The sequence below is a fragment of the Aegilops tauschii genome, chromosome 2 (assembly GCF_002575655.3).
Source record: "Aegilops tauschii subsp. strangulata cultivar AL8/78 chromosome 2, Aet v6.0, whole genome shotgun sequence".
Classification (NCBI taxonomy): domain Eukaryota; kingdom Viridiplantae; phylum Streptophyta; class Magnoliopsida; order Poales; family Poaceae; genus Aegilops; species Aegilops tauschii.
In genome coordinates, this window is record NC_053036.3 from 459580485 (window position 1) to 459592253 (window position 11769).

Genomic DNA, 11769 nt, shown 5'->3' on the forward strand with positions numbered 1-11769 from the left:
ATCCATTTGAAGAGACCGGAGATAGTCAACCAACCTCCGAGGAGGCCTCACAAGACGAGATGCAACAAGCAATATCTCTCTAGCAGGTCATGATGGTAGCATCGATGGCCACATTCTCAGGTCTAACAACCCCGATTGTATCCTCCACGAACGCGACAACAACAACCACGTGGCTCACAACCCCGCATCTTCTGGCCTTTGAGCCACAGGTCATTATGACTTAAACACCGAGTTTTATAGACTGCTCCTCCCTCTCCTCACTCCTGCGCCCAGCCCCTCGCTCCTACGGCCGCCTCGCCACCGTCGGCCACTCCGGCCCCGTCGTCCACCAACCCCACGACGACTGCCGCCGCCGCCCACCATGGCCTCCCGTTCCCCTTCCCCCTGCCCTTGGCCGCTCTCACGAGCTTTGTTGGATGGAGTCTAGCCCCTCCTCGGTGGAGTCTGGGGGCCGCTCCTACCACCAGGCCCTCTGCTCCTCCCTGGCGCCCGTCTCCCCCACTCTGCCGCCGCCGCCCTCGCCACCCGCTGTGCGCCCTGGACCCCGCTCTGAGGTGCACCGGGTCATGAACGAGGTCAGACAGGCCGATGATGGTGGATGGGAGATGGCCTCGAGCAGGAGACCCGCACCCCCGTCGTGCTCCGTGCGGCCGCGCCGCACGCTCCTCGCCTCCGACGCCCCGGCCTGCCCCCTCCCCAGATGCCGGTTAGTGCCCGCGCTGCCTAGGCACTGGCAACCCCCGCTTTGAGTGCCGAAAGGACGTGCGGTGCTGGCGCTGCCGCTTCTTCGGGCATGTCGCCCGGTTCTGCACCAACCCCCAGTACTCCCCTCAGTCCGGTGCCCCTGCCGCCAAGCGGTCGAGCGTGTCCTCTCCGTGCTCGCCGGGCTCGTCCGCACCTAGTGTGGCGGGTCCCCTCCTGGTCGCGTCCTTCGGCCTTCCCCATTCTCGCTCCCTGATGTCATCTGCTCCGGGCTCAACCCCCTCCCCGCACGTCTCCTCTGGCACTGCGGGTTCCGCCCCTATGGTCGGCGCCATGTCAGTCCACCCAGCACTCCGCCCTGCGGGGGCCTTCTGCTACATGCTGCGCACCGCTCGCCTCGAGGAGGCCGAACGCGCCCTCGTTTCCATGGTTGCTGGGAATCGGCAGGACGTCTCCGCCTCCGACATCGCCGACGAGCTTTCTGCTCGCTTCCGTGTTGGCACGGACGCGTTCTCTATCCACTGCTGCCGTGACGGCGAATTCCTCCTATGGTTCACAGATGCGGCAACCCGTGCGCGTGTGGCTGCAGCCCCCTTCCATGCCCCGCCTCATCCTCCATCCTTGGAGCCGCCTTGCCGGTGCCGAGCCCATTACTCTGCGCATCTCCGTCGACATTGAAATCACCGGCATCCTAGAACATGGTTGGGACATCTCCTTCGCCGTGCAGCTACTGTCGCCTTTCTGCCTCATCGACCAGCTTGCACCGGAGACGCTCGATGGTAGTGACATGTCTGTTTTCCGGCTTTCCGCCTGGACGACCGATCCCGGTGCAATTCCGCGGTCTTCGGAGCTCCTTCTCACTGAGACGTATGCCCACGCGGATGCCAACCCCAACCTCGTTGACCGCTTCGTCGTCGAGCTATTGCGCTTCCCTGTCTCCATCCATGTTCGGCATTCTGCTGACTTCCGCCTCCCTGGCCCCCGCCACCACCCCCACTTGCCGCCAGCGATGACAGCGTCAGCGATCGAAGCTCTTCGCCATGCCCCAATGCTTGTCCGCGCAGATACGACTTCCAGCCCTCCCACGGGCCTCACCCGGCTTGGGCGCATGGCAATACCTCCTTCGTCCGCCACCGCCGGCAGCGAGCTGCACCACCGTTCCATGGCTGGCACGGTGTTCTCGGGCCGCATCCTCCCATTGGCGGCTTTTCCCATGGGTCCTTGGTCCATGAGCGGCTTTCCTCTAGCCAAGCTGCAATGGCCGCTACACTCAAAAACTCGGCTGCTGACCTAGTCGCGCCTGTTCAAACTAGGGCGCTGACCAGCCCAAGTGCCTCCGGCCGTGCCAACCAGCCATTGGCACGGGCCACCTCGGATCCCTCCACCTGCCGTGTGCCCCCACTACTACTGTTGATGCCCCTCGACAGGCGCACAATTTCCGATTCGGTGTGGCAGACTGCCCCTCCCAGCCAATCCTGGCCCGACTGCAATCCCGATCTTGCAGCAGCGGACAGTGAGGCCTCCCATCCTTTGGGCGTTCTCGTGCCTTCCGAGTCGGTGGTGGTGGACCCCCTTGTGGCATCCCCCACACAACATGCTCGACCGGTGGTGCCTACCGTCCTAGGCGCAGTTTCGGATGCCCCGGGGCACGCTTGCCTGCCCACCGTCGCAACCAACTCGGTGGATGCAACCGCATGGCCCACCACCCCACCTTCCCCGCGCGCGTGCAGTCCGCCTCAGGCCCAGGGGTCTCATGCAGACACTGACCCCAATGACTGCTCACCACGTGTCGCCACCAGCCTTGGCAATCCTTCCGAGGCCATGCAGATTCCCGCGTCTACGTCCAACGGACTGGCCTCTTTTGCCCTGTTCCACAACATGTTTTGGCCTACATTGGCACACTTCGGACCACCGTCGACCCCATCCTACCCACACGTCGCCTGCCCGTCACAAGAGAGGTGAACTACCACCCAATTTCATGCCAGGATGCAGCGGTCAGATCGCCATGCACGACAAGGGATTGGACTCGGAGACCAAAGCCAAACGCGTCCTCCTACGGCGCTTGGGCCTCCTGAAGGAGGATGGACCTGTCTCCACGAAAGTTCTGGAGAAGTACACACGACTAATTGAGCGCCCCCTCGCCGCCGAAGTTGTCCAAGCTTTCGCTGACTTCTATGTATGACACATCCCACCTGGACTGTTCGACTGCATTGCGCCATCCCAGCCGAGGATGGTCGAGATCTAACACCCCCCGTCCCATCTTTTATCCAATACTTCCTTATGGATCAAGACCTTAAGATCGTCTTCTGGAATGTCTGTGGTTTGAATTGTAGAGCTAAACACTCTGCAATCCGGACCATTATTACCTCTGCCTTTCCCTCCATCGCCTCTCTCTCGGAGACCAAGCTCGCCCTTGTCTCGCCCGCGGTCATCCTCGAAATGCCCGACCCCCTCTTTGCTGGCTTCTACTGGCTTCCGGCGGCGGGCACGAGGGGCGGCATACTCCTCGCATGGCGCCCAGACCACGTTAACCTCTTGAACCCCACTATTGGTTCTTACCACATTTCCGCCATGGTCTCCACCACATCAGGCGAACATCCTTGGTGGGTCACTGGCCACTGGTGCGCGTCGGTCCTAAACAAACGGTTTTTAACCCCTTTCCGCGATGGCATTTTGAACTGTCGCTAAGTGAGTGTGGGCGATAGGGGGGTCCTTCCCACACGACCCAGAAACCATCGGAGATAGGGCCCCTACAGTACTCCTACTCGTTTCTGCTCGCATTGTCATCACAGTCGGTATTCTGTGGTGCTACGTTTACGATGCGCGGCCCATCACAAACTGTTCACTATTATAGAATGTGTATGATGCGTGGCCCATCACAAATGGTTCACTGTTAAGAAGATTAGCTAATCATCGTACGAGTGTCGGACAGGATTACGAAACGTCGGACCATCGTAACACCGTCGTACAAGACAACTATCGCACACGCTATTCTGTGGTGCAGCATTTATGATGCATACTTCATCAGAAACAGTTCATGGTTGCAAATCGTGTACGATAAGGCAACTAACACAAACATTTAGTTTTCCCGCACCGTTTGTGATATTGTCTGACATCGCACAAGCACCAAGTTAATATTAGAAGCTAAACAACAATTGCACAATGATGTAGTACAACACTCTTTTATAATATGTCTATATACATTCGTATGTGGTAGTCCATTTGAAATCTCTAAAAAGACAAATATTTAGGAACGGAGGGAGTATCTTATAACATCCAATATACTCACATATTAGATGAATTAACATCTTATATTATGGGCCGGAAGGAGTTTAGTTCATTCTTACAAATTATCTGCTGCTGTATCCAGGGGTTACAGTTAGTTTGAGCTAATTCGGGCTCAAATAGCCCTAAAGTATATCTAAACATGAGGGCTAGTTTGAGCTAGTTGCATCTATAACCCACCCAAAAAAACTAGTATCCAACCTAAGAGGTGCTAACTGGAGCTAGTTCTCCTACTGCATTTATTATCAATCTAACCCTGCCATCCAAACAACTCTTTGGATGGAGTTAGTTCAGGGTTAGTAATGAGCTAGAAACTAACTCTAACCTCTAGCTAAGTTGACTATCCAAACAGGGTTGTGTTGTTGTTGTTGTTGTTGATGCTGCTCTTCTACTTATATCTAGACATCATTAGAACATTAATGTAACACTCTTCCTTGTTGCTATGTAGCCTAGGATTGCATATTTAAACATTAAGTATAGTGCATGTTGCTATGTAGCCTTAGATATATTACATATGGCCCTAGTAAACCGAAGGAAAAATGGGTTGCAGATATATCCAACCAAATGTCCGATTCACCGATTTGTCCCTTATCAGCCGCGAACCTATATGGTACCAGCTACCGATATCCTGAACAGTGAGCAGATATAAGCCATGGGATGAAACTAACCTCGATGGAAAACAATAGTCGTTCCCAAAATTGTCCTGTGTAGGTACATCAAGAAGCATGTTAAGCACAACAGGCTAAACATCAACCAAAATTACACATGGCAGACAAAATAATCTCCAAAAGATAACTTCAATGTGCAGGTTTAAGCACGCTAGTAAAGCAAAACAAGTGGAAAGGTGTGCTAACTGCAACAAGCCTAACATTTAACAACAAGCAAACATGGTCATTCAAACTGGTATTGTACCGGTCTAAGTACACTAGTTATGGTTAAATAAAAATGGAAAGGCGTGTTAACTACAAGATGCAGCAACCAAATGTAGTCATTCATAGTGTTATTGTTGAAACTGGTACTGATGAAATTGAACTGCACATTTCATACTTGCACATATAGAACATCACGTTGTGAATAACTGGAATAAACAAGGCATACTACGAACAACCAAAGATAGCATTTGAAACTGAACATATGCTAACTACAAACAACCGAACAATAAAAAAACTTTAAAAGAGGCATATGCTAGCTATAACAGGCTTAACAGCAAGCAAATATATGCATTCCTATCGGTATGTTTAAAACTGGATTGATGAAATGTACTGCACAGTAAATAATTGCACATATAGAGCATCACATTTTGAACAACTGAAATAAACAAGGCATACTGCAAACAACCAGATATAGCAATTAAAATTGGACATATTCTCACTACACTACAAAAGGGACTCGACAAACCCTTGAGGCGGGCAGATATTTTCGATGCAGGAGGGATCGGGAACAAGAAACATCGCACACGGTCTGGAGATAAGAACCGTGTGTTATGAAACAGAAAAACCCTTGAGGCGAGCAGATATTTTTGAGAGGGGGAGCCTCGTGGAGCCCAATGTACTGTGCGGATGTGTGCGTGACAGTGCACCGACGTGGCACGCGGTTAGTTTGAGTGAACCATGTCTGTTGCGTCATCCGACTTGTCTAATGTTCATAAATTTGGCAAAAAATTACGCGGGAGAGGGTCAGAACACGAACACACTTGCATGTGGACCAAATTTATGTATCAAAAGGGTGGTTTTATTTTCAAATACCAAATGCAACTTCGATGTGGCACCTCTCTTGCAAAGCGCATGGTATTGCTTGCCCCCACCCCCCTCGTGTCGGCATGAAGGGAATCCTAAGCTATGAATGCATGCCCCCTCCCCCTCAACCGAGGTTCGCCTAGCAAAGTGCAAAGTAGCTAGCAGCCCCCCTCCTTCCTCGTGTCGGCACGAAGGGAAACCTAAGCTATGAATGCATGCCCCCCAACCGAGGTTCACCGTAGCAAAGTGCGAAGTAGCTAGCAGCCCCCTCCCTCGTGTCAGCACGAGGGAATCCTAATCTATGAATGCATGCCCCCCAACCGAGGTTCACCTAGCAAAGTATGAAGTAGAGCTAGCAGCCCCCTGTCGGTGTCAAAACCGGCGGATCTCGGGTAGGGGGTCCCGAACTGTGCGTCTAGGGTCGATGGTAACAGGAGACAGGGGACACAATATTTACCCAGGTTCGGGCCCTCTCTATGGAGGTAATACCCTACTTCCTGCTTGATTGATCTTGATGAATATGAGTATTACAAGATTTGATCTACCACGAGATCTTGATGACTAAAACCCTAGAAGTCTAGCCTGTATGAATATGGTAATGAGTATCCTCCCTCTCCGGACTAAGTCCTCCTATTTATATAGACACCGGGAGGATCTAGGGTTACACAAGGTCGGTTACAAAGAAAGGAATCTACATATTTGATCCCCAAGTTTGCCTTCCACGCCAAGGAGAGTCCCATCCGGACACGGGTAGAGTCTTCGGCCTTCGTATCTTCACAGCCCATCAGTCCAGCCCATGGCTAACAGGCCGGACGCCCGAGGAACCCTTAGCCCAGGACTCCCTCAGTACCCCCTGAGCCTGGCTGCAATGACGAAGAGTCCGGCGCGTAGTTTTGTCTTCGGCATTGCAAGGCGGGTTCCCCTTTTCGAATACTCCACGATGGTCTTCGGACGAACGTGTCCGGCTCTGTAACATGAGTTTTGTATACTTCCACAGAGGGCACAATAATTTATAAATCCAATCCCCCGACAACTGTTCATAGCGTGACGCCACGTCACCGCCGGGTCATTATTTTAAACCGTTTGTTGGCCTGTCGCCCCGGGTTTTGAGGCGCGACTTTATTGGCACGTCTTATCCAAGCCGAGATCGTGTCCCCTTATTAAGGGATTCTTATCAACACGGACATGGGTAACCCAACCGTCTCTGGGGTACAACTCCTTGGGAACATGCAAGTTTTAAGGCCCAGGAGTAGGCGTTAGATACTCACAGCCTTTATAAAGGGGTACAAAGACCTGTTTCTCTCTCTTCCACGCTTGCTTCTTCCTCAGCCCTTACTATCTCGAGTTCTAACACCCAAGTTTCGACCGCCACAAACCTCAGTCATGTCCGGATCCAGCCTTCTCGACCGGTGGGTGGCTTCTTCTGTTACAAAGGAGGATATTGCGAAGCTTAGGGCGGCAAGATATCTGACCGCAAAAATTCTCCATTGGTTCCCTGCTGAAGGGCAGGTTATCCCTACCCCTAGATCCGGCGAGAGGGTCATGTTTCGTCCCCCACTTCCTCCGAGAGTTAGGCTTCGCCCTTAATCCCTTTGTTCGTGGGCTCATGTTCTATTACGGGCTGGATTTTCATGATCTGGCCCCGAACTCTGTTCTTCTCATCTCGGCATTTATCGTCATGTGCGAGGCCTTCCTCCGGACCCCTCCACACTTCGGCTTGTGGCTCAAGTCCTTCAATGTGAAGCCGCAGATGATAGAGGGGAAGCAGGCGGAGTGCGGTGGTGCCACCGTGAGCAAGCTTAATAGTGCTCTTTGGCTAAAAGGATCCCTCACCGAATCCTCTGACTTATGGCAGCGGGAGTGGTTCTATATGACCGAGCCCCGTGGTTCCAAGTGGGCGGCTGTGCCTGCGTTTCGATCCGGCCCTCCGATTCAGCTTGCATCATGGATTAATAAGGGGTTGGATTGGGGATCAGTTGATGAGGTGCAGACTCTGCAGAGCCGCATCCAGAGCCTCCTCGAGAGGGACATTGATCTCATCAACGTTATTCAAGTAATGCTGGTTCGTCGGACCTTGCCATGCCAGAGACGGCCTCTCCGCATGTGGGAGTTTAACCCAGAAGGGCCACGGACACTTCAACACTTCTTCGGCACTACGCACAAAGGGATGTGGAAATTATTTTTCGGGAAACGAAAAAAGTGGCCGAATACCACCGAAGACATCGGCCTTGACTGCAACCATCCGGATACCGCGGTAAGCACCCGTCTGCCGAACATCTCTTAGTCAGATATCCTGTAGTAAGACACTGAGCAAACCATCTCTTTCTAGGGTTGGATAAAGAAAGCGCAACGGATTAGGTGTCCGACCCCCTTCCCGAAGACTCAGCGGACCCCGTGCTAACAAGGATGCTGGCGCCAACACCGTACCAGGCGTCGATGGAGGGGGGCAAGGTGGAGAGCGGGAAGACCAGAGGTGGCCTTCGTTCCAAAGGTAAATCAGACACCGAGTCCAGAGAAATCGACGTTTCCTTGCCCGAAGACAAAGGCGAAAGAGAAGCAAGTGTCCCTTCTCCGTATAGGAAGAAAAGGGCCGCCTCCGAAGGTTGGGAGGAACATGCTCCCAAGAGGGGCAAGATGCCATCGTCGGGCGGCTCGGGATTGGAAGGCAACGCCATTGCACCGCTCCGCTGTGAGGACAAGCCTTCGACCAAATTGTAAGTGAATCCAGGGTGCTTTAATCACATCCCGTTCCTTTCCTGTTACCGAGGTGACATGTAATATGTACATATATATATGTATCTTCACATTTCGGCGCATAGTTCTCCTCAGCAATCCTCTTCCTCGGGATATCTTCTCCCAGAGATGATGGAAAGCGAGACGCCTCCCCCGGCCTCCTCACCCAATAGGGCGGACGACTCCGAAGTGTCGTCTCGGAGGGTTTTTCTTGATCAACAGGCGGCGCGAGGGACGAAGAGGGAAATACCCAAAGGTGGATCCCCGATCGCTCGGGGTTCGGGGGCCAACAATGAAGGCCCCGGACTATCCGGTTTTCAGCCGGCGATGATTCTGGAGACAGGTGAACAGATTCCTTCAAAGGAAGGTCGTGCTCCTACAGCGGCTTCCATAGACCCGGCGGCGCCGGATATGTTGAGGGATATGCTGCGAAAAGCATCTGTCTCGGAGGAACAACGTACCTTGATGGGTATGGTGGTTGGGAGGATTCTGTCGCGAAGAGCGGATTGGATGAAGCCTTCATGAGCCTCCTAAGAGGCTTCGAGGTTTGTGATGTAATATTTTCACCTATATTTTATTTGCAAAATGCACCTGTGTATAGGTAGTAGCCCCTGAGTCTCAGGTTGGCTTCCCATGGGAGGCGATCAGAGGATCAAGAAGAAATGCTTAGGGAATAATCTGGTTAATTGGAATACAGGTTGTTTCTCCCCTGACGACTGGCCGGACCGCGGATATTGCCGAGCTGCGGTTGAAGCTTGATGTGGCAGGGGATGACATTGCATTAATCAATAGGCGTCTTGACGAGTCGCAAGGTATGTATTCGGAGCAGTCATTAGACATACGTGTTTGTAGTATAAGCGTGATGCTGAAAATTGTATACTAGGATATGTATGGCTACAGATGGTGCCGCCGCCGTTGAAATTCTTCGGGCGGAGCTAGCCCGGGCCAAGGAGCAGGCCCATTTTAGTAATGTGGTTGCCAAAAAGGCATCGGCCGAGTTAAAGTCTGAACAAGCTGCTTGGCACCAAGACAAGGAGAAAATATCCACGATGGTGCTCGAACTAAAAAATGCTGCTAGCCGCTGTGAATTCCTTGAGGAGGAGAATAAAGCCAAAATGGCTGATCTTGACAAGGCCTTGCGAGAGGTGAAAGAAGCACGGTCCGCATATAGAGCGGCCCGTGAGGAGATCCGGCAAGCTGGGGAGATTGCGGCTGGTAAGCCCTTTTATTACAGACTAAGTTCGGCGATTCGGATTATGCTTAGCTGAACCAAGTGTGGAGTTCTCCAGACGTGTTTTTGGACTTGCCGAAGAGTTCCTCTGATGCGGCGCAGTTTTACCAAGCGCAAGAGGGATATGTAACGGAGAAGCTTTTCTGGTCATAGTTTGGTGCATCAAAGCGCCCTCTGCTGCTGAATGAATAGATGTCCCAATGGGCCGAGCTTCACAGGATATCCTGTGCTGCCATGAAGAACGTCATAATCTGGCTGTGGCCGACTGAGCCTATTCCGCATAGCTACTTCGGCTTGGTACAGCGGCTTGCTGATGCAGTGCCACGTATCGACGCCGTTAAACGGTCGTCGTGCATTGAAGGTGCACGGATGGCCTTTGCCCGTGTCAAGACATACTGGGGGAAGATGAAGGCCATCGATGTTGCAGCGAAGAGTCCACCCAAAGGCAAGGACCATCACGCACCAGAGCATTATTTTGAGGACGTCTTAGAGGCTGCCCGCTTGATAGAGGGTCAATGTTCGAAAGGCATAATATTCGAGTGAAATGTATGCGAATTGTAAAAGACAATTTGTATAATTAGACTATATTTTAGTTTTGCCTAAAGGCTTTTGTTCCTCCTGTGCGGTCGTTTGTATATGATCTGAAAGTTTTCTAGTCGTCGGCTTCAGCCCCCTCATAGGAAATACGGGGGTGTACGGAAAAGCATCTGATCACTCTTGACCCAACGTCTTGGTCCGTGAAGGAGGTGTCAATGCGGCGAACTAGGCAATCGGACTATAGGGCGTTAACACTTTCAATTAGCCATAGGAGTTTTATGGTGGGTCTATGATATAGCCCCTGGTATGTACGCTGCTTATTCTCATATGATGCGTTTACATATTTGACCGGAAAGAGGTCCTTCGTGTGACACGGAGGGAATCGCGAATGATTCCAATAAGTCATCGAGTGGTTGACCATCTCTCGCCGCATCATGACAGTTAGTTTTCGGCTTTCTCCACTGAGGTGCTTAACCAGGTTAACCGGAAGCACAATCGCAGTAGTTCTCCCTTTACTACCCTAGCCGATAGGGCGGAACGTAGGGTAGCAAGCACAGGAGCCGGGCAACCCAACTTTTGACCCAAGACATGATTCGGAGCTGATGCATATAAGGCCAAACTCGCGACGCCGAAGTACGCTTATAGAGCTGTTCGGACTTGTCGACAACTCGTTTGTTCCCATACCGAACCCCTGGCAAGTTATGCCGAGGTGTAAGTTTGAAACAACCGTAAGGGCAAAACTCGGTTCTGTAGAAAAGAGCAGATTATTTTTACTGTGATCTGAGTGATGTGTGATACGTCTCCAACGTATCTATAATTTTTGATTGCTCCATGCTATATTATATTATGTTTCGAAATTATTGGGCTTTATTATACACTTTTATATTATTTTTGGGACTAACCTATTAACCGGAGGCCCAACCTAGAATTGCTATTTTTTTTGCCTATTTCAGAGTTTCGCAAAAAAAGAATATCAAACGGAGTTCAAACGGAATGAAACCTTCGGGAACGTGATTGTCGGAACGAACATGATCTAGAGGACTTGGACCCTATGTCAAGACATCAACCAGGAAGGCAAGAGGTAGGGGGCGCGCCCTCCACCCTCGTGGGGCCCACATTGCTCCACTGAGGTACTTCTTCCTCCTATATATACCTACGTACCCCAAACTACCAGAGACGGAGCCAAAAACCTAATTCCACTGCCGCAACCTTCTGTACCCATCAGATCCCATCTTGGGGCCTTTTCCGGAGCTCCGCCGGAGGGGGCATCGATCACGGAGGGCTTCTACATCAACACCATAGCCTCTCCGATGATGTGTGAGTAGTTTACCTCAGACCTTCGGGTCCATAGTTATTAGCTAGATGCCTTCTTCACTCTTTTTGGATCTCAATACAATGTTCTCCCCCTCTCTTGTGGAGATCTATTCGATGTAATCTTCTTTTGCGGTGTGTTTGTTGAGACCAATGAATTGTGGGTTTATGATCAAGTTTATCTATGAACAATATTTGAATCTTCTCTGAATTCTTTTATGTATGATTGGTTAT